The sequence below is a fragment of the Macrotis lagotis genome, chromosome 2 (assembly GCF_037893015.1).
Source record: "Macrotis lagotis isolate mMagLag1 chromosome 2, bilby.v1.9.chrom.fasta, whole genome shotgun sequence".
In the NCBI taxonomy this organism is placed as follows: domain Eukaryota; kingdom Metazoa; phylum Chordata; class Mammalia; order Peramelemorphia; family Peramelidae; genus Macrotis; species Macrotis lagotis.
In genome coordinates this window covers 331858842-331884505 of record NC_133659.1, presented here as the reverse complement: position 1 = coordinate 331884505, position 25664 = coordinate 331858842, and the positions used below count along the sequence as shown (strand labels likewise).

At 46.6% G+C, this 25664-nt stretch overlaps 1 protein-coding gene across 1 annotated transcript in view; it reads right to left on the bottom strand.

Annotated features, from left to right (window-relative positions):
* The window catches only part of MGAT3 (beta-1,4-mannosyl-glycoprotein 4-beta-N-acetylglucosaminyltransferase), a 29120-nt gene extending 6481 nt beyond the window's left edge, over positions 1-22639 (bottom strand). The window contains exon 1 of the mRNA XM_074226971.1: positions 20891-22639. The gene's annotated coding sequence lies outside the window, so the exon portion shown is untranslated. The remainder of the gene's footprint in view (positions 1-20890) is intronic.
* Positions 22640-25664: the final 3025 nt, after the last annotated feature.

Here is a 25664-nt window from a genome sequence, read left to right as displayed (position 1 = left end):
ATCTTTTAAGAGTTTCCTCCATTTCATTTCCTTTCAAGTCAACAAATATTTTTAGAGTTCTTTATTTGTGTTAGGAATTACCTAGGAGATGTGGCACAAAGACAAAAAACGCAAACCATCCCCAATTTCATGGAACTTACACTCCAGATGGGGGAGGGGACCGTTCTTACTCCTCAAGGGAGTCCCTGGGGCAAGTGGTGTAGGACCCTGCCACTTCCTGAAGGCAGAGGTGGGGAGGGCCAAAAGAGACCACAGAAAAGGTGATCCATCAAAGGTACAAGATGGGAAGGAACAAAATGTTCCCTCATGCCACCCTTCATGCCACCTCCTCTTCCCAGCTCAGCTCAACACTCAGAGGGAGTGAGTGGTGGGAGAAGCCTCAGAGGACAAGGTGGGGGGGGACACTTAGAACCTATTACAAAGAACTGTCAGAGAAAGGGACCAGGTTCCAAGTAATTCTCCCCCTCTACCAACCCCCCAAAACATAGAACCTAGCTCATATGACCTGATAATAAAAGTTGATTTGGGTTGGGGTACAAAGCCAAGAAGTAAGCATGTTCCATGAAATTTAAACCTTTTGGCTGTCACCCTCCAGGCCCACATCCCACCACTCTGATCAGACCTTCTCTATTCTGCATCATTCACAGTCATATGGGATGTATAATTCTGAAGGGGAAGGAAGGAAAATATTGGGAAGAAGAGGGCTGGTCAGGAAAGACACCTCTGAACCTCCTCTCTCTAAAAAAAAAAGGGAAAATAAGTGATTAATTGATGATCTCAAAGAAATATAGAGAAATTATATTAGGTTCACAGAAGTGTACCTTAGTGACCATCAACCTTCTTATTTGACAGATAAAGAAACTGAGCCTCAGAGAAGTTCAGTGACTTGCCCAAGGTTACCCCATGTCCAATGTATTAAACCATGCCATTACTAAGGTGGTGATACCAAACAAAGAAAACAGAATCAGAACAGCAAGATCCTCTCAGATTCACTTTGTTCTCTCCCTCCTCTGTCCAGTGATGACCTCTGAGGTCCTTCCCAACTGCAGTTATCATCCTATGACATTTCTGGACCTCATATTCTTCCTGATTGTCCCTCTCAGTTCTCTTCTAGATAGGAAGCTATGGGCTGGGATTTCTTCAGTGTGTCCACATCCTTTATCATACAGCTCTCCACTCCTCTATGCTTTTCTTGGCTTCCTCTTATCTTATCTTGATCTCTATATTAATGACCCTGCAACCAGCCAGGTAAGCAACCTTAGCTGGGCTAGGCCCTAGGACAACAGACACGCAATCTATCAGCAAGTCAACAAGAATGACAACAAGAAATAATAGTAACACAATGGAGACGGGGTAGGGGAGGGATTCAGCTGTGACTTTTATGATGATAGATTAAGGAAGGAGGCAAGATTCTAAGATCATAGATTTAAAGCAATTGGAGCCACAGCATCCAATCCTGGAAGAAACTGAGCTCTGAAGATGTTAAGCTATTTCCCCAAGGTGACACAGGTATTAGTGAATGCAGGATTTGAATTCAGCTCCATGGATTGCTAAATTCAAATCTCTTTCACAATCCAATATGTAATCTAATGGGCTCACAATAGTGGTAAGAGCTCTTTACAATTTCAAGACTGGCATCATTCAGGAAGACCTGGGTTCAATTTCTGATGCTCTGATGCATTCCTGGAGTGCCCAACCCTTTCTGTTTATGCCCCATCCATCCCTTATATAGTATGCTGTATGTGTTGTCTCCGTCCACTAAAATGTAAGTTCCTGTCATCTTGATCACTATCTTGTCACCCAGATGGCTCCAAAGGAGAAAGTGAGGCTAGCTTCTCTAAGCCGCCCTCTCTCACTTAATTCTAATTCCCTTACAAGTCATGCCATCAACATCCTGATGATGGTCCTTTTTGAGAGTACTAGGAACTGTCCCCCCTGGGATAGTTCCAGTTGGCCAATGAAGCTCCTTCCCTCCGATGTAGAGGAAATGTTAAGAGAAATATGTTTTATCATTAATTAGACTGTTCCCTCTGAACTGACCATGTAAAGCCCAAGTCATACCATGATTCAAGCTACTGAGATGAAGTCCAAGAACTTTTTAGTAAAGTACCTTGCTACCTCTCAGTCCCGAGGAACAAGACAAGCCTCTCAACAAAACAATGAATTTATGCCCTAGCCTGAAAAGATTAGGTTTTTGAGCTACCACTCCTCATTTGGTTATCTCACCCTCAGCTTCTGAGTTATGGCCTCTATCAATGTATACCTAATCTTCCTGCCCTGTAAAAGCTCACTCAGTCCTCAGGCCAGTGAGTTACTTGTCTTCCTTTGGAAAGCTTAACTGCTACTGGGGAGCAACATTCCCAAACTCTCCTTCCCCATACCTTTCCCTATAGTTTATCCTCTTATGACCCATATAACGATTACTATGGCTACTGCATTTTCTTTCCCTTAGCTTCTGCTAACCACAGCAATATGTACATAAACTTTTTTGTCCCTAAATTCTTCTGGGTCAGTGGGTCTTTTAATTGAATTCTTTCATGTTTGCCTGAACTCCTGAAACCTTTAGCTTGTCACATTTTCCAGCAACACCTCTCTTCTCCTCTACTCTCCTCTTTCTTCTTCCTCTGTCTGCATAGACTAGTATACCCTTTCCCACAGGTGCTTATCCTAAAGGAATGTAAATTTTGATCCCTGAAATGTCACAAGAAAATCTTGGGATTTATGGACTAGATTTCTTTCTTAAGGACCATGTCTTAAACTCAGATCACTTTGGCTCTCATTGCTTGGGCAATAGTAAGTTCCAGCCCAAGTCTCACTTGATCATTACTTGAATTCTGATGGTTTGAATAGCAAGAGTAGATAACTGAGGATGATTTGCTTTTTAAAAAGGAGCTCAGGTCTTTAAGAATGTCATCAAGATATAATGTGAAAAATGATCTGAGGCTAGCTGGGAATGATCACAGATCTAAAGCTGAGAGGGATTTTGGGAGCCCTTGGGCAAGTTACTTAACTCTTATTGCCCCACATCCAGGGCCATCTCCATTTCTGATTCCTATCTGGCCACTGGACCCAGATGGCTCTGGAGGCAAAAATGAGGCTGGTGACTTAGCACAGCCCCCTTCACTCAAATCCAATTCACGTGCTCATCATGGCATCATCTCCATGTCTTTGAAAATGAAGCAGTTGGACCTGAATTCAAATCCAACCTCAGAAATTTAATACTTGCTTAGCTGTGTGGACCTTGTGCAAGTCACTTAACCCCATTGCCTTGCAAAAACAAAAACAAACAAAAAAAGAAAATGAAGGACAAACATTATTAGTCTAACCTCTGTATTTGTAAATTGTAATAAAAGGAGTCATAGGGGGATAAGTGATTTGTCCAAGGTCACAGAGGACTTAAATAGGAAAGTCAGGATTCAAATTTATAACTCCAAGTCAAACTTGTAACTTTAAGTTTGGCCACCACACTTTACTACCAACTGTAGATTTAAAAAAAATCTTTTTAGCTAAAAACAAGAAAGGAATGTTTAATTAAACACCTGTTGGCACCCACAGTGTTGAGCACTTCACTGAACACTTTACATATAGTATCTTATTTAATCCTCACATTGATCCTGGAAGGTGGGTACTAATATTATCCCCATTTTACAGCTGAGAAAATCGAGGCACACAGTGGTTAAGTAGAAGAATCGGACAGCTAAGGTATTGCAATAGAGCACCCAGCCCTGGAGTCAGAAGGATCTGAGTTCAAATCCAGACTCAAATACTTGACTCTTATTAGCTCTATGACCTTGGGCAAGTCACTTCACCCTGTTTGCCTCCTATCCAAGGACATCTACAAGCATCCAGATCCATATCTGACCCCTGGACCCAGATGTTTCTGGAGGAGAAAGTGAGGCTGACGATTTAACACAGTCCTTGTCCCATCCTCCCCCCACTCAAATCCAATTCACCACTTCCCAGAGGTCATTGGTCTTCCGTGAGGACAAAGGACAATCAACAACAGCAGTAAGCACCTGAGGCTATGTTTGCACTCCAGTCTTATGGAATCCAGGCTCAGCACTCAGAATGGGATCAAAAGAGGCAAAACAACTCTGGAGGGTGATTAATCAGGTGACACTTATAGAAACAAATGCAAAGTCAGACACTTAGATTCAAATAGTCAATTGTACAGAAGAATGGAGCAGCTAGATAGCGCCATAGCTCATAGAGTGCCAGACACTGGAGTCAGGAAGATTCATTTTCCTTATTTCAAATCAGACGCTGACCTTGGACAAGTCACTTTACCCTGGGTGCCTCAGTTTCCTCATCTATAAAATGAGCTAGAAAAGGAAATGGCAAGCCACTCCAGTATCTCTGTCAAGAAAACTCCAAATGGGATCTAAAGAGAGGAGATAGGCTAAATATCATTCCTCAAGGAAAAAAACTGGGGGTCTTAGTGGACAAAAAGTCCAAAAATCTGCAGGACTGGTCTTGGAATCAGAAAGACCTAGGTCTCTGATGCATCCTGACTATGGATTTAACTCCTCAGTGGTCCAAGATCCTCTCAAAGGCTTCAAGTTTTATTTCCCCATGGGGGTTCCTTCTACAGGTCTAGTCAGTGCTGTAGTAAGAGAGGCATTGTAGGCACAGCACATAGCAGGAGCCAGAATCCTGTTCTGGTCAGACCACAGCTGGAGGATTAGGTTCATTTCTGGGCATCATATTTTAGGAAAGACATTCCCAAGCTGGAGAGTGTCCAGTGTTACTAGATGAGTAGACAAGAGGGATGCCAGAGACATGGGACTCCAGGACGGCAGCAATGTGAGTAATGATGCTTGCACTATGTGGTTTTTTTTTTTATCCACATGTAAGCTGTGTGGATCCAATGAGAGCACAGTCAAGGTGGGGGAAGGAAGGGATTTCCAAAGTAGCAAGAAAGGATGATGGAGCATGAAGAAGTCAAAGAGGGAGGAGGGATTAAGGAACATATGATAGCCCAGAGGAAAGGGTTCCTCCACTGCTGTCCAACATTTGGGTCTATACTTAGTTTGTCAATTTATCAGGTTGGGAAATGACACAAGTCTGAGAGGGATAGAGTTATTCCATGACAGAATGGGGACTTCTCCCTCCAAAAGACTACTGGCTCCCACCACAGACTGAAGCTAACAATTCAAGTCAATAAGTGGTTAGTAAGCCCTGAAAATACTATGGATATAATTTTCTCACTTTATTTTTCTTAGTTTAATTTTTTTGCAGTATAAATAATATGACACTAATTTGCATGATTTCATATGTATAACTGATTACTTATCTTCTCAGTGGGAAAGGATTGGGAAGGAGGAAGAGAAAATCTAAAAAAAAGAGTGGCAAAAACAAATAATAAATTTGAAGATTAAAATGTGGAATGACCTATTTACAAAAAGGATTCTGGAGCAGGTGCTATGTCATCACAGAGACTACAAAGATAAACTGAAACAATCCTAGCCCTCCAGCCCTTCCTTCCATCAAGGAAATGAGAATAACTAAACACAAACTCTATCCACTGTAAATACAAAGTAATTTAGCAGGAGAGAGTTGGGGTACTAATAAGTGAAAGGATTAGGAGGGGCTTTGTGTGGGAAGAGGGGTCTAAGCTGATTCTTGAACTAAAGTCCCCAAAGGATCTGATCTAGAGATTCCAGGGGGGGAAAGAAGGGGAAGGACCAAAAAAGATTCAGGGCAGGAAGAAGAGCCCAGGCAAAGGTACTGCCCGATTTGTTGTAGTGGCTAGGGAGGTGAGAGCAGGATGATGTAAAATCAGACTAAATGGAGATCCTGGAGCCAGACTGGGAAGGGTTTTAAAAGCCATAAGAAAGAGCTTGCATTTTATCATAAGAATAGTTTCTAGAGTGGCTATTAAGAAGTCAGATCCCTGGGGTGGCTAGGTGGTGCAGTGGATAGAGCACCAGCCCTGGAGTCAGGAGGACCTGAGTTCAAATCCAACCTCAGACACAATAATTACCTAGTTGTGTGACCTTGGGCAAGTCACTTAACCCCATTGCCTTGCAAAAACCTAAAAAAAAAAGTCAGATCCCCAAAGGGTTGAGAAGTGAATGAGAGATGAGATAGTAGAGGCAAGAATAAACATTTCTTTCTAGGAGAAGAAAATAACAATAAAGATAGCCAGTATGGACAAAGTGCTTTGCAAATGATCTCACAATAAAGCTGGGAAGTGGATTGTTGTTATTACATGAGGCAAGAAAGAGATCAATGGAAAGTTCTGGACCCTGGTTCAAAAAATGACCTGCCAAGGGGGAAGGGATGGTTTATGAGAGTCAAAGGAGAAAATATTTGGTACATTGTAGGGGCATCATGGATATTTGTTCCTTTCCCTTTCCTAAGTATTGGATCCTGTATGAAAGCCCCAATGTTTGAGGGGACTTTCAAAAGCAATACAAATCAGCTGAGCAATGTGATTGCTTCAGAAGATGAGGAGACTTTAAAAATCATATAGCAATGTGGATTACCAATGGTCCAAGCACCTGGTTTTGAATCCTGGCTCTGTACAGAAGAGATGAATTCCAAACCTGCCTGTTATTATAACATGGGGAATTCACTTCCTCCCTCTAGGCCTCAGTTTCCACCTCTGTAAAATGAATTGATTGTTCTAAATAACCCCCAGGACCCCTTTTGACACAAAAACTATGACCTAAAAATTTCCCAAGGATTCCAGTTCTCCAGAAATAGAATGGGCTGACCCCAGAAGTAATGAGTTCTCTGTCATTGAATGAATAAAAGAGAAAGGAGATGACTGTTTGATGGGGATTTCTGTTTAGCTATGGGCTGGTCAGAGATGGCTCCATTTTACAGATGGGGAAATTATGGTTGAGATGGATCGTTGAGGTGCCCCCTGACTCTGTGAAGCTATGACATGCTAGGCTTAGTATTTTGGCACTTGGAGAACTTTATAAACTTGTATCATTTTCGTTACCAGGACTTCAGACACCCAATGTCAAGAGGATTTGCCAAAGAGGGGTGGGGTTTGCTCCCCTATGACAGAATCTATCAACATGATTTGGCCGGAATCTTTACAGAACATTTGAAGCATTCGGAAGGACAAGGATCCATTTCTCCTCCTGCCCTAGATACAGAAAAATGTCCACCACACCCAGCCTTTGCCCATGTCCTGCTGATATCAGCACCAGCCTCCCTCCCCTTCCTCCCATCCCTCCCCAGAGGATGCAGTACCAGCCTCTGGAAGATGGGACAATGGACAAAGGGTTCCTTTCAAAAGAGCACAGAGACCCCTCTCCATCTCCATCCTAGCTAGCCCCAGGCCTGTGCCCTCTACTCCTACCCTTGTCATCTCATCTGGTACCACCCTCTGGGGCACTGGAAAGGGTGCAAGAAAAAAGAGAGACATCTGACAGAATAACAAGGGGTGGGGGGGGGGGAGACAGACAGACAGTCAGAGGTACTCTGGAGCCTAGGGGTTATATTGGAAATTTCACCTCATTCTCCAATCTGGGATCCCTGAAGGAGAGAGGGAGGGAGGGAGAGAGAAGAGAGAAAGAGAGGAAAAAGAAGTAGAAGTAGTAAAAGAAAGAACACAATGGGTGCATTCAACCAATTGATCAACATGCATTAATTAGGCACCAACTATATACCTGCAACTGTTCTGGGTGATAGAGAAACAAAGGCAAAAAAAAGGTATAAGTCTCTCCCCTCAGTGATCTTGCACTCTATCAGTAGAGATGATGTTTATAAACATGGACAAGAAAGATCCCAAATAACCATTAGGCCAATCATTTGAGCAGGGGGTACCCTTAGCAACTTTGGAGGATGAGGAGAAGCTTCCTGTAGAAGGTGATGCTGTTCTGAGATTCTAGGCAGGGGAAGGGAGAAGGGAGACCTGTCCAAAGACTGAGTTGGAAAATGGAGTACCCTGTAGAAGGAAAAGCAAGACCAGGCTGACTAAAGCCAAGTGATCCAAGAAGAGAAGTGTATAAGTTTAGATAGGCAGGTTAGGGCTAGACTGTCAACGGAGGTTTATTAAGTGTCTACTTTATGCCAGAATCTCAAGTCCTAGGGATACTAAAAAAAGGTGAAAACAAATTAACAGGGGACAGCTAGATAGAGCAGTGGATTGAGCACTGACACCAATCAGTGGACCTGAATTCCAATCTAGCCTCAGACACTTAAAAATGTCCTAGTTGTGTGACCTTGGGCAAGTCACCTAACCCCATTGCCTTGCAAGAATAAAAAAAAAAAAGGGATATGGATGATCTGCCTAGAAAGAGAAGCCCAAAGGACAGAAACAGACAAGCTTTTTATTCAGACAGTTTTCTGTAGGGAAGATATGAGTTCAAATTTGAACTCAGACTATTTGTTACATGGAAGAATCTGAGCAAATTCCTTTAGTCTCTACCTCAATTTCTTCCCCTGCTCTACGAAGCAAATAATAAAACTTAGGTTCCAGGATTCTATTTGTTGAAGAGGATCATATTTATTAAAGAAAGTGCTTAGCAAATCTTAAAGCATGATATAAATGATGTTTTTATTGTCATGCCCAGAAGAGGGATTACATTTGTTTTCCTTGTCTTCAGGGGGCAGAAGTAGAATTTGGGTTGGGGAAGGGATGGATGGAGTTAGAGGCAGATTTTACCCAGATTTGAAAAGTGAACAATCAGAGTTGTGCCAAAGTAGAATGGAAGCTAATGAGCTCCCTGTCTATTGGACATGTTTCCAGATAGGATCTAGGGCGTTGAAGGAGAGATTCCTGCTTAAGGTTAGGAGAGAAGGCAGTTCTCTGGACAAGCTTGGGCATCGTAGATCAGGAGAGCTGTTTGGTGGAATTTTGTAGGTCAAATCTTATCTTATTTGCAAAAGGGAAGCTAGAGGGTGCAAAGAACCTCAGGGACAAAAAGCTTCACCCACCTAATGCTCAGGAAGTGGGTTTCTTAGGGAGAGCTCTGCCAGACCCCAAGGCAATTACTGTTATTGGTCTGTGTGGTTATGATTTTAAGGGTGATGCATTCAGACACTGTGTGTGTGTGTGTGTGTGTGTCTCCTTCCATCCCTCCCTCCTCCATTTCTCTTCCTTTCCTTCCTCCTTTCCCCTCCCCCTCTTTCCCGCTCTCCTTCCCACCCCCCTTTCCTCCCTCTCTCTCTCCTACTCTCTCTCTAACCTCCCTTTGATGCGGTCACTGACCCAGATCTCCTACTCCAGATGTGCACAGCAGCAAGGGGGGGGGGCAAGGAGAGCCCCACAGAGCTCAGATGCTGGGGCCATGTCTCAAGTGACCCCCTACCTTGTGGAGACCCAAGACAGTCTAGACTCTGGAATGAATTTCCTGCTACCCTTGCGGCTTCTTTGGTTCCAGTTAAAATCCCACCTTCTACAAGACTTTTCCAACCCTAATGTTACTGCCTTCCTGCTAATCGGTTCCTATTTATCCTGCATATTTGTTTCCAGTATACATTGGTTTACTTCTGGCCTCCCCCATTAGAGAGCAAGCCCACTGAGGGCAGGCATTTGCCCACTTTGGGATCTCCAGGGCTTAGCACATTGCTTATTGACTAACACACTCAGTTGTCTACATTTTCCCAACTTTCCCACAAACACACATGTTTACAAATGTCCTGTCCAGCTGAAATACAGAATCAACCAACTACCCAAGCCAGATAGGGCTATGACCACAAAGAAGGAAGCTCTGGGCTTAGACTTACAGAACGGGGTGTGGGGGTGTGGAGGGAAATTTGGGGTTCAGATCAGAGGACGCAGCTGGGAAGATCTTGGACCGGGGTGCACGTGGCAGGGGGGAGAGAACTTAATAACACTGAGAATTATAGAGTGCTTTTAAATTTGCAAATATCTTAATTATGTTATCTCATTTGACCCTTAGAATTTTCAAGGCATAGTATTTTTCAAGAACCCCATTCTAGGAGTCACTGGGGGCACAGTGGAGAGAACACCAGCCCTGGAGTCAGGAGGACCTGAGCTCAAATCCACCCTCAGAAACTTAATAATTGCCTGACTGTGTGACCTTGGGCAAGTCACTTAACCCCATTGCCTTGCCAAAAAAAAGAGAGAGAGAAAGAACCCTAATCTTGGTCAAAGGTTGATTTCTTAGTTATTGTGAGGAATGGAATATTCTCTCTCCATATATTAATTACACACTTTGAAAGACAAATGATTATATGATTAAAAGCCTTTTATGAGTTGTTTTATCAAAGGAAGCTTTTTTAATCCAGGAAAGAATGGGTCCTCTTTTGGACAAGATAGCATTCTAAAAACAATCCTTTTTTGTTTATTTTTAATTTAAGGCAATGGGATTAAGTGACTTGCCCAAGGCCACACAACTAGGTTGGATTTGAACTCAAGTCCTCCTGACTTGAGGCCAGCCCTCTATCCACTGCACCACCTACCTGCCCCAAGATAGCATTCTATAAGGATGATACTCTTTGAGATTTTGTGCAGTCTAATAGAATGGCCTCCAAGGAGGTTGAAAGGAGGCATAAATATTCTGGTCTTCCTCTGCTTGAGATAATGATCTTATATAGACGGCTTCCACCTTCTTGATAAATCTTAGGAGAATAAACTTCATGTCTAACATATTTTCTGTCATTTTATTTTAACCCTATATATTTAAGGTTGACAGAATACAGAAAATCAAAGCTTGGAAGGCTCTTAGAACAAGAAATGTCATAAATGGGAGAGAATTTAGAACACAAAATCTATCTAAAAGAGAAAGTATAGCATAGAATATCAGAGACATGCATATTTGCATCCATTCCTAGGTATAAGCCTAAAGCTCTCTTCCCTTCTGTGACTTCCCTTTCGAGGAATCAACCTACTTTATTTCCTTTCCTCTCAACTCAATTCTTTGCATTTCCTAGATCTGATTGGTACCTAGTTTTTTGAAAGTCATCTCCTCCATAGCACTGAAAGTTCCTTCAGGGCAAAGGTTGGTTTTTTTTTTTGGTCTCCTTTCTATGTATTTAGAGTTTAACATAGTATCACACAAAGTAACTAGTTAACTTGGGAAATGGCATAATCATATTTCATTCTCTCCCCAACTAGGAACAGCAATTGCCTCGACAACACTCCCAACAAGTGGTCACCAGGCCTTTGCTAGAAGACTCCCAGTCACAGACAACTCAGCACCTCTCAATTTCCCTGAACCTCAGTTCCCCATGTATAAAGTGAGACACTGAAGGGCAACTTGGTGTGGAACCCTGAGCAGAAATAAAACCTCTAGGTCTTAAGAAATTCTGTGACTTTGCACAAGTCCACCTGCCATCTCTGGGCCTCAGTTTCCCTATGTGTAAAATGAAGGAGGGAAAGGTCTTGATTAATAGTAAGGCTTCTTCACTCAGACCAACTTGACATAGACCCGGGGAGTCTAATCTCTGACTCTTAAGTAGACTAAAATGTCTTTGAGCAAGCCCCATTTCAGTTTCCCCAGGAGTAAAATGAAAGGGGGAGAGGGGTTGGAGTTGGACACAGCTCTGGGATGAGAGCATTCTTTGAGTCTAACTTCCGTGCCCTCCCCCACTAGATGCTAACCATCTTCCTCTTTTCACAGTCCTCAAAAAGCCTTAACATCCATAAATAACACAGCCTAACCCTATCACCTCCATCCATTAAACCACTGGCCTCCTTGTCTTTCGCTGGCATCCTCGTCTAGAGAGCAATGCCTGTTGATGCCAATCTCTGGTCAGGATGGGAGGAATCCTAGACTGAAAGTGCAAAGAGACCTACTCATTCAGACTCTTCCTACATGTGAGGAAAACAGACTAAAGGAAGGGAAATGTCTGAGTCACAGTAAGTAAATGAACTCAGGTCTCACTTACTTGCAAGTCCAACACTATCCACTATACTAAAAGGTAAGCAGCAGCAGCAGTAGTAGTAGTAGTAGCAGTAGTAGAAGACTGGAAAGGAGATGGTCTACTTACCAGTTATATATCCCTTGCTGTGCAAGTAAATCACTTCTCTGACCCAGTTTCCTCCTTTATAAAATGAAGGAGTTAGAATGAAGAAGCTCTAAAGTCCTCCCAGGTCTGACTTTCTCTACTCTAAGGTGGTGGTCAACCAAACCTGAAGAGAATATGAAGGCTCCTCCTTCCCATTCTACCCCAGTTAAAAGCTGTCTTCCTCTATTTGAATGCAAACTAACCCTCTACCACATAGAGGTCCAAAGAACAGCAAAAAACTAGTTCCTGCCCTTAAGCAAGTCACTGGCCCTCTCTAGAGAGAAATTGCTAAACAGGTAATCACCAGAGAACAGAGAAGGCAATTTGGAAGAAGGCATTGGCTGCTCAGAGGGACTGGAGGTAAATCTGAAAGGGAGCCCAGAAAGTCGGGTGGCAGCTCCTTCCAGGTCCATTGTCCAAGGGGCAACCTTGGGGTTGGTGAGTAGGGGCCAGATTGGCAGGTTGGGAAGGTAAAAACCACCAGACTTGGTAACAGATTGAATGGGTGGGGTGAGACTGAGATAAAGTATGATTTAAAACTTTTGAGTTTGGGGATGGGGGAGGAGGAGGAGTCATGTTTGGAAGGGTGGTGCTGGCTGGACAAGAGGCAGGGAGTAATTGGGAGGATCAGGGAGGGAACAGGGTGAAGTTGAAATGTTTATTAAGGGCTGAGCTCAGTAGAGAAAACTCCCAGATCTGACCAGGAAGCACAGTGGATAGATCATTGAACATGAAGTCTGGACAGACTTTTTAGCCTGTGACCCTGGACTAGTCATTTAACTTCTATTTGTCTCAATTCCTCAACTGTAAAAATGGGACTAAAAATTGCAACTATGTCCCTGGGTTGTTGTAAGGATAAAATGAAATAAGATTGGTAAGACGCTTAGTGATAATGTTAGTCCTTCATTTTTGAAGGAGACCAGGATATAGGGGAGGTGATGCCATGACAAGCAAGTGAATTGAATTGGGGGGGGGGGCTATGCTAAGTCAGAAGCCTCACTCTCCTGAAGAGCCATCAGAATCCACTGGCCAGACATGACTCGATGACTGGAGATGGCTGTATGGCAATCAGGGTCTCACTCAGGATCACAGTGTCTAAGGATGGGTTTGGACTCAGGTCTCCAGACTCCAGAGTTGGTGCTATGCCTTGGCACCTGTCTTTGCAATTTTCTTACATTCTCTTTCTTGCCATGTACTTTGATCTAGGGACACCAGCCTCCTGGCTGTTCCACAAACAAGATCCTTAAACTCTCAGATATGAGCATTTTCTCTGGCTGTCTCCCAAGTCTAGAACATTCTTCCTCCTTATCTCTGCCTCCTGGCTTCCTTCAAGTCCCAACGAAAATTCCCCCTTCTACAGGAAGTCTTCCCTAACCTCTCTTAAAGCTAATGTCCTCCCACTCTTTCCTCTTCCTTCTGGTTTAGTTTGTTTGTCCATATTGGCTTGCTTGTTGGCACCACCATGGTCATGTAAGCTTCCTGTGGGCAAGAACTGTCCGTGCCTCTTTTTGTATACTTAGAGCTTAACACATTGTTGGTTCTTGTTCTCCATTATCGAAGAAGACCAAAATGAAGTCCCAAACTGACCCGTAGGAGGTACTTCATGTTTATGGACTGCTTAATAAATTCTCGTTCCCTTCCCTTGTTCACTTTGGCAGTCCAGTTTCTGGGATCTATCCCAGTTTGGTTTCAGATATTCCAAAATATGAATGTGTCCATGTTTGGAGGTGAGGAGTATATGCGTGCGTTGTGCGGAACATTTATGGGACCCTTGGCAAATCCAACCATCTTATTGAACCTCATTTTCTTAATCTGTCAAAAGAGCATTCATTGTCATTCAAATGTTATTAATAGCATTCATGACTCCTACTTCACAGGGATTGGGGGAAGAGCTTTGTAACCCTAAAAATGGGGCGGCTAGGTGGCGCAATGGATAAAGCACCAGCCCTGGAGTCAGGAGTACCTGGGTTCAAATTCGGTCTCAGACATTTAATAATGACCTAGCTGTGTGGCCTTGGGCAAGCCACTGAACCCCGTTTGCCTTGCAAAAAAACTAAAAAAATATATAAAGTTGTAACCCTAAAAATGATGTAGAAACAGGGCAATGCTCATCACAAACTGTGTCTTTGAATGAGACCAACCTGGCTCTCAAGCAACATCCCTCATGGTCCCCTCCACTCCCCCTTGACCACATCAGTTTCTCTGCCAGGTAGTTTGCTATCATTGGAGGGAAGAACACTAGAATTGGGAGTTGGGAAGCCCTGCCTGGCAGCAGGGGCATGTCAGCACCCACTCCCCTGGAGTCAGTTCTGATGTTTCAAGAAGATGTTAAGAGGACAATGGAGCCAGGCTAATACAGTAGAGATCTGTACATCAAGCAAGGGACTGGACAAGATGACTTCAAAGATCTTTTCCTTTGGAAGAGAAAGGTCCTCCAGAATCTGACTCCCAACTACTTTTCTGCTCTGACTTCCTATAACTCCTCTCCACAGTCCATTCCATTCCAACTGTGCTGCTAGTGGGGTCTCCTACCCAACATTCATCTCCCACTTTCAGGATTTGGCAAGCAAATGGCCCACACCTGGAAGGCCCTCCCTCCTCTTCACCTTTATAGAAACCTGAACTACTTTCAAAGCTCAGGTCAAAATCACTTAGCCCTTTTTCCTTATTGATATTATTTTTATTTATATATACATGGAAACAAAATAAAAAATGTTCATAAAAATATACGTAAAATTTTATATATATATTTGCATAAGCAGTGTGGAAACTCCCTTCTATTAACACAGATGTGCATCTTCTCTGGAGCTAAAGTCTTAGAGAACAGCCAATATGGATGGAACAGTGATAAGACTGGAACCTAGGTCTTCAGGCTGAGGCTGATTCTCAACCCATTATAACATACCTATGACTTGTCTTGCAAAGCTGAACTATAAACTCTCGGAGGGCAAAGAAAGTTTCTGTTTTGTGTTTGCATCCCCAGCCCCTTACACAGTATCTAGCACAAATTTGACCCTTTGTGAACGTTTGCTGATCCACCTACATCAGGGAGAAATAAAGGATAATCTGCCCAGCTCCTGGCTAAAACATGGAGCTGTTCGCCTCCCTCCTGGGTTATTAAGGGGATCTAGGAGGAGAAATGTAATTATTTATCACCTGTAGGAGCTGCTCAACCAGAAAATCTGAATAAAAAGGTCTTTATTTTTCCTAGAGAGGCAGCAAAGCTCAGTGGATGTTGTGCTGGACTCTATCCATTCTACCCATCCCTATTAGAAAGTAAGCTCCTGGTGGAGCAGAGGATAGGGCACTAGCACTGGAGTCAGGAGGACTTGAGATCAAATCTGAGATCAAATACTTAATAATTACCTAGCTGTGTGACCTTGGGCAAGTCACTTAACCCCATTGCCTTGCAAAACAAAAACAAAAAAAGAAAGTAAGCTCTCTGAGAGCAGAGAATGTTTTGTCTTTTCCCCAGCAACCCCAAAGAGCCAAGCACAACTGGCCAGAGACTTCACAGAAAACAACCAATTGACTCAAAGTCAGAGGAAACAAAGTCAGGGTCACAAAGCTAGTAAGTACTAGACTTTTTTGTCTAATACTTACTAGCTTTGTGACCCTGGGCAAGTCACTTCATTTTTCTAGACTTCAGGACTAAATTTCAGCTGGTGGCAATGCCCTCTGACTTGGTAACGTGAATTTCTACACTGGGCTTGCTCAGATCCTCCTTGGGTTTTCTGCCCCTTCTGCTGCTCCCTTCTTCCTTATCAATTCTAAGGACTCCTCCCCAGCTGGAAAACTGCCAAAGAAGAGAGAACCCACTTTAGACTGACAGTAGTCTTCCTTCCTTCCCAGAAGGACTCATTCCCAGAAGGAGAGCCAGAAGGTCATTTCAGGAACTTTGAGTTGCCAAAGTGTTGGGACAGAAAGTACAGGGTTATTGGTTTCATAGACCCCTTCCATCTGTGAATTTGTCTAGTTTCTTTGAACTAATCAGAGCATTCAGGGTCCCTAAAAGATTATCATTTAATAGATTGGGAAATCGAGGAAGTGCAGTCCATGTGTCAGGTCACATAAACAGGATTAGAATCCAGATCCCTGGCTCTGGAGTTAAGTCTAGGTTCAACTCCTATTTCTCATTGCTATGCCTGTGACCTTGGACAAGGTAATTGAACCTTCATGTGACTCAGTTTTCTCATCTGTCAAAAGAGAACTTGATGGCATCGGAAGTCTTTCCTGGGTAATCAGTCTAGATCTATGATTGTTTGAACTTTGTCACCTGGACTAAATCTCCTCTCTGGGCCTCAGTTTCCACCTCTGTAAACTGAAGGACTTGGTTTCCATAGCCTCTAAAATCTCTTCCAGCACTAAATCATAAGGCTGAATGAGAAGACTTCAGATTCGAGCTCAAGACCAGTTCAGAATATTTTTATATTTGGCCCCAATCCATTCCCCTCTGCCCCTATCCCTGAATCTTGTCTTACCCTGTAGAAGGGAAACCTTGAGGGCAGGGACCTTAGGAGACTCACTCAAGGGTAGGGGAGTTCACAGGGTGCTATCTCAGCACAGTAGGTGCCTAATAAATGCTGATGTTTAGTTGCCTGTTCCCAGCAAAACAGTGCATGGGGTCACAGTGCTGGTAGACAAAGGGTGAACCTATTACCCAGCTCAGAAGAGAAAAACAGAAAGAAACCTGAGGATGGTTTCCTAGTGCTGCAAAAACAGAGTAGAGGACTGGAGAGTGGCCAGCATTCCCTTGTGAACAGTACAAGAGGGAAGGAGGGAAGACCAGATGTATTCTGGTCCCTGTGGGAAAACTGAGGTGAGCTGGGAGGGGCTGGGACCAGAGAGCCAGGGGTTCTGGACTTTGGAGAAGAGTTTAGTTAAGATAAAAGGCATTTTAAAAAAAGGCATCTGAGGAAGGTGAGGCAGCCAGGAAAGGTAGGGAGAGGCAAAGGGTGGGGATGGGTTATTCTCTGCAGCAGAGGAGAGCAGAGCAGATCTGACTCGGGAAGAAGTTGAGAAAAGCTCCTGGAAAAGCATCAGGGATAAAATGCAAAGATAACTGGATTGGGGCAACTAGGTGGCTCAATGCATGGAGCACAAGCCCTAGAGTTGAGAGGACCTGGGTTCAAATCTATACTCAAGATACTTACTGGCTGTGTGACTCTGGACAAGTCACTTAACCCTGTTTGCTTCAGACCCCCACCCCCCAAAAAAGATACTGGTTTGTGGGAGAGGACATGGGTTCAAATCCATACTCAAGATACTTACAGGCTGTATGACCCTGGATAAGTCATTTAACTCTGCCTCACCAAAAAAAAAATATTGGTTTGTGGGAGAGGACATGGGTTCAAATCTATACTCATGATACTTACTGGCTGTGTGACATTGGACAAGCCACTTAACCCTGTGTGCCTCACCAAAAAAAAAAAAACCCCCACTGACTCGGGGGAGAGGATCTGGGTTCAGATCTTCTCTCTATCACCTACTGCCTTAGCCAAATCTGAGCTTCAGTCCCTTGTCAATAGAGAAATGTGATCATCAGGATCTCCAAACTGGGATTTCCTGTATAATTCCTGATATTTGATTTTATGCATTTGAAGATGTGAAGGGGTTCATGGTTCAAAGGTTATACACCCATGAATCTTGGATCCTGGGGCCAGAATGCCCACTCTGACCCAAGCAGCCCTGTGGGGGAACCTTGGCTTAAATAACCAGGATTTGGACCCTTTGTCTTTCATTCTTTCCATAATACCATGCTCCTGTGGAGTCTCGACTGACTCATCTGAACACTGGGGAGAAAATTATAGTGCTCTGTGCTTCTTAGCAGTTAATAAGGCAAGATGGTGCAGTGGATAGGGCCCTGGACTTGCTGACCAGAAGATTTAACTCAACATTCATTAGGCTTGTGACCCTGGGCAAGGGAGTTAATCTTTCTGCCTCAGTTTCCCTATCTACAAAATAGAGATAATATTCCCTCCTTTCCAGGGTTGCTATAAAGATCGACTAAATTAACAAGTGGACAATCTTTTGTATATAATTACTAGCCCATACTATTCTTTCACCTCCTGTCCCATGTTCCTTTCATTCCCCAGATGCCTATTGCCTCCCTAATTCCACTGCAGATAAATAATGCAAATATAGACTCAACCTGTGAATCAGCATCCATCTCCTTTGGAGACTCAGTTTCCTTAACTGTCCAATAAGGAGAAAAATCATAAGTGCATGAACCCCAACACCAACAAGGGACTCATGGAAGCTCTGAGGAGCCAGAAATTCAGGGCTCCCCCCCAGTTTTGTGACTTGGAGCCCCAGAGAGGGAAAGTGATTTGCTCACGGTTACATTTGTTCAGTCGTGTCTTACTCTTTGTGATACCATTTGGGGTTTTCTTGGCAGAGACACTGGAAACAAATGGTTTGCCATTTCTTTCTCCAGCTCTTTTTACAGATGAGGAAATTAAGATAAACAAGATTGACTTCCTAAGGTTATACATACAGTAAATACATGTCTTAGTAAATGACAGATGTGAACTTAATCCCTCCTGACTCCAGGGCCAACACTCTCTCCACTTGGCCACTAAGTTACTCTTTATAGCTATTAAATAGTTGAGGTTGAATTTGAACCCAGACCTTCTCAATTCCAAACCCAGTTGTCTGATATGCCATATTAGCTCTTGAATTTGGTCAACTTGTCAGCTCCTACCTGGTGTAGCGGCAGCTATTACAATATCCCAGTGGTTAGTTATCTGACTTCTATTTGAATACCTCTGGCTACAGGGAGCTCATTACCTTACAAGAAAATCTGGGGGCAGCTAGGTGGCATAGCGGATAGAGCACCAGCCCTGGAGTCAGGGGGACCTGAGTTCAAATATGACCTCAGACACTTAATAATTACTTAGCTGTGTGGCCTTGGACAAGTCACTTAACTCTATTTGCCTTGCAAAAATCTAAAAAAAAAAATTTTGGTCCATTTGCAGGGGGAAGTTAGTCCTTCTGCTGAACTGAAATTTATCTCCCTAATACCTACTTGGCTGGTCTTACTTTCCCTCTCAAGTCACACAGGGTTATTCTCTTTCTTGGAACCAACAATCACACCCTTCCTGACTCCACCCTTCCCAGTGGTTCCTCCTATTATCTCTGTCCCCCAGAGGCACTTGAATCGGTCAACATCTTCCACTGGGTCCTACTGAAAGGGATTCTTTACAATATCCCACCAAGTCTTATTCAGTCTCCAAAGGGCCACCTTCAATAACGGGGAACTCATTACCTGATGCCGTATGACCTAGGGTAAGTCATTGGACCTCCTTGTGCCTCAGTTGCTTCATCTTTAAAATGAGGGATTTAGACTGAATAAGTCTTTTTGTGCTTGAAAGCCATGACAAAGTATGTCATTCATACCGCATGGGGACCCTGTGTAGGTACAAGACTCATCCATAACGACAAAGCCAAATCCAATCCCATGATGCCTCTCAGCTCCTTCCCACATTGCCCTAGTCCTTTCTGGGGACCAAGAATAGGACCATCCTCCTTCTCCCTCTACTCACTTGTTAAAGCTGCCTTGTGCTTCCCCTAAGACTTTTCATTGTTTTCTTACAATTCATCCCCCATAGCAAAACATACAGTCTATTCACCATCCTCTCTTCCTCATACAGAACTCCAATCTGCCCCCTACCCCAGACCTGCCACCTCATACACCTTCCTAATGGTGCATCTAATGGTGCTGGACCTGGATGTAGGGAGAACCGAGTTCAAATCCAGCCTCAGTCACGTACTAGTGAAACCTTGGGCAAGTCATTGAAATGCTGCCTGCCTCAGTCTCCTCATCAGTAAAATGAGATCAAGAATAGCACTTCCTTTCTTGGGCTACTGTGAGGATCCATTGAATTAATATGGTACAGTCCTTAATGCCATATAAATTCTCATTCTCCCCTTTTCACTCTCATCAGTCTAAAATATCGATCTTATCTGATCACTCACCAGTTTCGGATCACTCAGTGGCTTCCCATTGCTCCCTGGATCCAGTTTCCAGTCTGTTGCCCGGTTTCTAAAGCTTGTCTGGTCCCACCTGACCAAAGTTTTTGGGTTTCTTTCCTACCTCAACTTCTCATCACGGCTTCTCCAAGTCCTTCAGTCAGGCTGGCTCTCTCAATGTCCCCAGAACATATTATATCACATTCATGCCCACCTCCAAATGTTGATTCCTTCAGCCTCCCCCTCCAGGAAGCCTTCCTGACTAACCCAGCCCACACTACTCACTCCTTTCCCTGAACCAACAGTCTCACTCACCATCTGGAATGGCATCACTTTCAGACTGGGGAAAGCACCACTTTAGGAGGAAGGAAAGGTTAGGGGTATGACCCAAGCTCCCCACTGAGATCCTGGAGGAGCACCAGGCCTGGGGATCAGGAATACCTATGCTGGGGAGGCAGAGCCAAAATGACAGAGTGAAGGAATACCTACCCTGGAATTTCTAACTCTGTGACCTTAGACAAGTCACTTCTCTGAGTCTCAGATCCCTGATGACAAGAGTCCCTATAGGACCAGAGGTCTAGACCTAGACCCTAGAAACCAAGTGAGAGCCTAACCAATCCCCTCATTTCACAGAAGAGGACATTGAGGCCTAGAGAGGTGAAGGTACCTGCTTCAGGCGACATTTGAACCCAGATCCTCTGACTTCAGGGGAAAGTTTGCAAAGTGCTCTACAGTTTAAATGTCAATGGGTGTTTCCTCTTTGTTTCCCTCCCTGGCACCAGGGACATAGGGTAAGAAGGCAGCAGGTGAGGCAGAGCTGGGCTTCACCTCTGATTGGGAAGGATAGAGGACATATACCTGGTGTCTACACCAAGTGAGGGCCAGGTGTATATACTCAACGTTTCCCAAACAGAGGTGAGGCTCAGCCAGATGTCTACATTCAACCCTTCCCAATTTGAGATGAGGCTCAGTTCTGCCTTACCTGCCAGCCTTTCACAGTCCATCCCTGCCTGGCACCTCGGACAGCACCTCGGACAGGGCTGACCCAGTAAGGAAAACCACCAATGAGAGAATTGATAAGCTTCCTGTGGACCAAGGGGAGAATTGTTTTAATTACCTCAGAGCTTCCTGTCTCCTTTCCCAATGAGAACAAATGTTCTTTGGCAAGAAAAATAGTAACCCAGGAGAAACCCAAGATATGGCTTCTTCACAGTGAATAATGATAGCTAGAACTTCGCCCCTGTTCATTGTGAGCCAGGATCTGTTACAATTATCAGCTCATTTGAGTCTCCCAACAAGCCCGTGAGATGGATGCTATTATTCCCATTTTACAGGTGGGGGAACTGAGGCAGATAGAAGTAAAGGGACTTGCCCAAGGTCATCCAGTTAGGAAGTGTCTGAGGCCAGAGAAGAACTGGGATCTTCCAGCCTCCAGGCCCAGAGCTCTCTCCATGGTGCCACCAGGTTAGGAACAGAATCCCAGAAGCTAGGATTCTCCAAATTTATACAAAATACTCGTCCAGGATGACCCTTCCGTTTCTCAAATTAGGACCCAGGATTCAAACTCTGACACACTGTGTGTGTCCTTGACCAAGTATCTTAACCTCTCAGTACTTTAGGACACTCTAAACTGCAGCACAAAAGTCTATTTGATGACCTCCATTCTAGAGGGCAATTCCTCTACCGGTGAAATCAAAGGTTCAGGTCCTCCCCACTCCCCCCCCCTTCTTCTCTTCCCTCTCTTTCTCTATTAAATCCCCAGAGGGCAGAACTAGAAGCAATGAGGAGGAGTTTTAAGAGTTTTAAGTTCAATGTTGGGAGGAGAAACTTTCACTAAACAAACAAACAAAACCAAACAGCTGCTTAAAAGGATGAGTTATTTGGAAAGGTAGTGAGTTCCCTGTCATTGGAAGTATTCAAGCACAGACTGGGTGACCAGGATCTAGGGTCCCTCATTTGGCAGGTGTCACAGAGGGCTTTCCAGGTTTGTATAGACCACTCAGCTCCTTTTGGAAATCCCGACATTCCGGTGATCTCTTTATGAGTAGAGGCCAAGGGCCACCCATTTGGGATTTTTGGTAGAGCTGGGGAAAGGTCAAGTCAAAGTTGATTCTGTGCCCTTTTGGGAGAGAGAATGTCCTCCCTAACCCCATCTGGAGCAGAGAATGGGTAGTGGGGCAGAATCTGACTCAACAGGAGATGGCAGTGGGAGAGGGGGAAAGAAACACGGAGCCTCAAATGGTTCTTGAGTGAGGAGGCAGGAACAGTCATCGGACCTGGAGCTTGGTGGGGGACCCTTTCACACAGAGAGAGAGAGAGCCTCAGAGATGGAGAGCCCAATTTCCCTGAGTTGTCTCTGAATTCTGGCTCTGAAAGCAGATATGGCCAGGCGGTGTGAGCTAGAGAGGAAGGGAGGCCAGCCAGCTGGGAGGACAGCTGACTGTCCTCCTTTCCCTGGCTGCTCTGGGTTGATGTCACAAGCCTTGGGCTTCCTGCTCTATGGGTTTCTGGATCTTTCACATAAAGGTGGAAGCTCCTTCCCATCTGAGTCCCTGGGACTCTCTCTCTCTCTCTCTCTCTCTCTCTGGGACTGGACTATCCTTTTAATTCTTCCTTCCCTTCCTGGCCCTTCCTCCATGGACACAAGGACCTGGTGGGGGAGGGGGAATCCAGGCTCAACCTTGGGAATAGTGAAAATCCCTAATCTCCCCAGGAGAGTCAGCTGCAGATGCAGACCCATGTCTCACCCCCTCAGCCCACCCCACCCCAATTCTCCCCAAGCAGCTCCAAGACTGCGGTGCCAAGGCAGCTTAGAGCCCTCTGAGTGGGGAAGATGAGGAGGGAGCCGGGGAGCTTTCCCTTTTGCCTCCACACCCCCTCCCCCAGAAGAGGTTCTCCACAGCCATCTCCCCCCACCCCCAGCCCCAGCCCCAGGCTGCTGCAGGTTTGGCTCACGAGCCCATCCATGGCCCTGAGAGGGGTTGGGGGGGAGGGTGCCAAGCAGATGGGCTTCCTGCTGCATCCACCAACATGGGGAGGGGAAGATGGGGAAGGGCTAAGGGCAAAGCCATCTCCCCCATCCCCCACTGCAAGCTCCGGGCTCTTTTCTCCTCTCAGTCCCATGGTCCGGACAGAGGCCCCAGTCACAGCCTAGCCGGGCTGGTGGGGAAGGGGGGGGGGTCTCCGCTAAAGGCCGGAGGCTCCCCCCACTCCCATTTAAGATGGGGATTTGAAGCGCATGATTTCTCAGCCCCTGGTCCCCTCGCCCCCCTCCCAGGCGCCCCTAACCCTCAGCCCAGGTGAGGGAGGGTGGGGGGGGGCTTCCTGATGGACGAAGGTAAGGGGAAGAGGGGCTGCGGGGAGCCTCCGGGAGCTTCCCGCAGGGAGGTGGAAGGGGGAGGAGGAGGAAAGGCCTAGGAGGCCCGCAGGAAATGGGGAAGGGAGATCGGGGTCCGAGGTGGGGCTGGGGCGGCCGGGGCGGGGGGCACGGACTCACCCACGGGCCGCCGGCTCTCAGCAGCTGCAGCGGCGGCTCCCGGGCGCCCCGGGCCCCGGGCGGGGGGATGCGGCCAGCGGGCGCCGCAGCGGCAGCCTGCCCTCGGCCCACCATGGCTGGCTCCGGCGCCGGCCGCCCCCTGGCATCGCGGGGCCGCCCGCCCCTCGGGCTGGGGAGCCCCGCCGAGCGGACCCCGGGCCGGGGCGGGAGCGAGGGCCCGCACCGAGGAGCGGGGGCCGCCCAGGGATGGAGACAACCGGCCCCCGGCACCGGCCGCGACCTCCCACATCAATGGATGGAGAGCCCGGCCCGCCCCTCCCTCTGTGCCACCCCCTCCTCCCCCTCCCCCCGGGCGCAAGCCGCAGGCCGGGCGCCCCCGGAGCGGGGGTCCCCGCCTTCCTCCTTCCTTCCCCGCCCGCCCGGGCTGGGGGCCACTCGGGCCCCCGGCTCCCTCTGGCGCGCGGCGGGGGGCGGCGGCGGGGGGCAGCGCCTTCTCAGCCTGGGAGCCGGGCGCTCTCTCCCGCCGACCCCCTCCAGCCGCCTCTGCTCCGCTCCCCCACCCCCCTCCTCCACCCGGCCCCGCCCCCCGGGCCGGCCTTGGGGTGTGCGCAGGTATCTGCTGCCTCCGCTTCCAGCCCCGCCCAGCCAGCGGGGAAGCCGAGCACGTTCCTTCTCCCCCGGCCCATGCCTTGCCCCTCCCTCCTCTGCGCCCCCCCTCCCGGAGTGGAGGCTGTACAAAGGAATGCCTTGTGTGAGGGTCAGAGTCGGGGTCTCAGCCGGAGGAGAACGGGGCCTGAGACGGCTGGGGGGGGGGCTTGGGGGAGGGTCTGCCCTAGGTAGCCAGTGGGACCTCCCCGCCCAGTCCCAGGTCCGCCCCGGGAGGAGGGAGCGCTCTCTCGGGACCATCCAGCCTCCTCCCCTCCAAGCCCGCCTCCTCCCTCCAAGCCCGCCTCCAGGCTGCCGAAAGCCGGGCAGGGGTCGCCTGGGCTGCTCCGGATTGGCAGTCAGTGGGCTGCTTCCCTAGTCGCCTGCGCTCGGGGGCGGGGGCCGGTGGAGAGCCAGAGCTGGACCCGGGTCTGCCATCTGCGCCACTTAGGCGCAAATCAGCCCGACAGACACTCCTGAGGCTCCGGCTATTTGCTGGGGTGTGTGTGTGTGGGGGGGGGGGGTGCTACGCGGAGAGCAACATTTGGAGTCCTGGGTCCCGGGGTCGCATATCAGCCCTGGGCTCTCTAATTCACACCGGGCAAGTCAAGTCCTGCTTCAGGAATGACAGGGTCAGGCTAGATGAAATCGGAGTCTGCCACTTAGAGCTTTGAGCTCGGGAATAGCCACTGCGCTTCCCTGCCCCTAGGAGCTGCGGACTGTCTGAGTTCTGAGATCCTGCCATTAGGACCCGCCAAGGAGCCTGTCCCCTTCCTTGGGGGAATGGGGGGGGGAGGCTTTGGGGAGCAAGACACTAGAATTGGGGACTGGGCAGGAAGAGGGGTCTGGTGGACCGCCTGAGGCTGGAAGCAGAAAGGTCCAACTGGCTGCATGGGCAGCTCCGGCCTAGGCGCACTCATGGGATGGATGGATGACTCTCAAAGTATTTATGAAGTGCTTTCTGTTTGCCAAATGCTGTGGTCCCTTTGAGTAGAGAGAAGGAATAACAAGCCAGCTTCTGTTTTCAAGGAGAGAAAGGATGGCGAGAACTGACAAAGTCTTTAGACCTCAGGGGTCTAACCCCACCCCCCTTATTTTACAGATGAGAAGACTCGGGCACAAAGTGAAGGACTTGCCCAGGATCACATGCACTAAGTGGCCAACTCAGGATCTGAACCCAGAGCAGCTGGCGGCTGGAACAACCTCTCCATCCCTAAAATAGACCCCATCTTTTTCCCTCCCAGGCTTCATGGTTGACATCTTGCAGAATGTAATACCAAATTCAAAGCCTCTCTCCTACCCATCCCTCCGCGATTTCATTCAATATTTAAGCAACCATCAGAAGAGGTCTCTCCAGATTTCTGCCCTGCCCTCCCCCAACTGCCTCATATTTATTTGCTATATATTATTTTATTTATTTTCTTGTATATTTTATGTCTTTCTATAGATTTCTCTATTGCATATTCTTCCCTCCAAGAATGTAAACTCCCTGAGGGCAGGGATTGCTTGACCTTTGTCTTTGTCATTCCAGCACCGAGTACAGCCAGTGTCTGGCACACAGTAGGTGCTGAAGGAAAGCTTATGGATTGAGTGACTGATGAGCCCATTTCTGGAC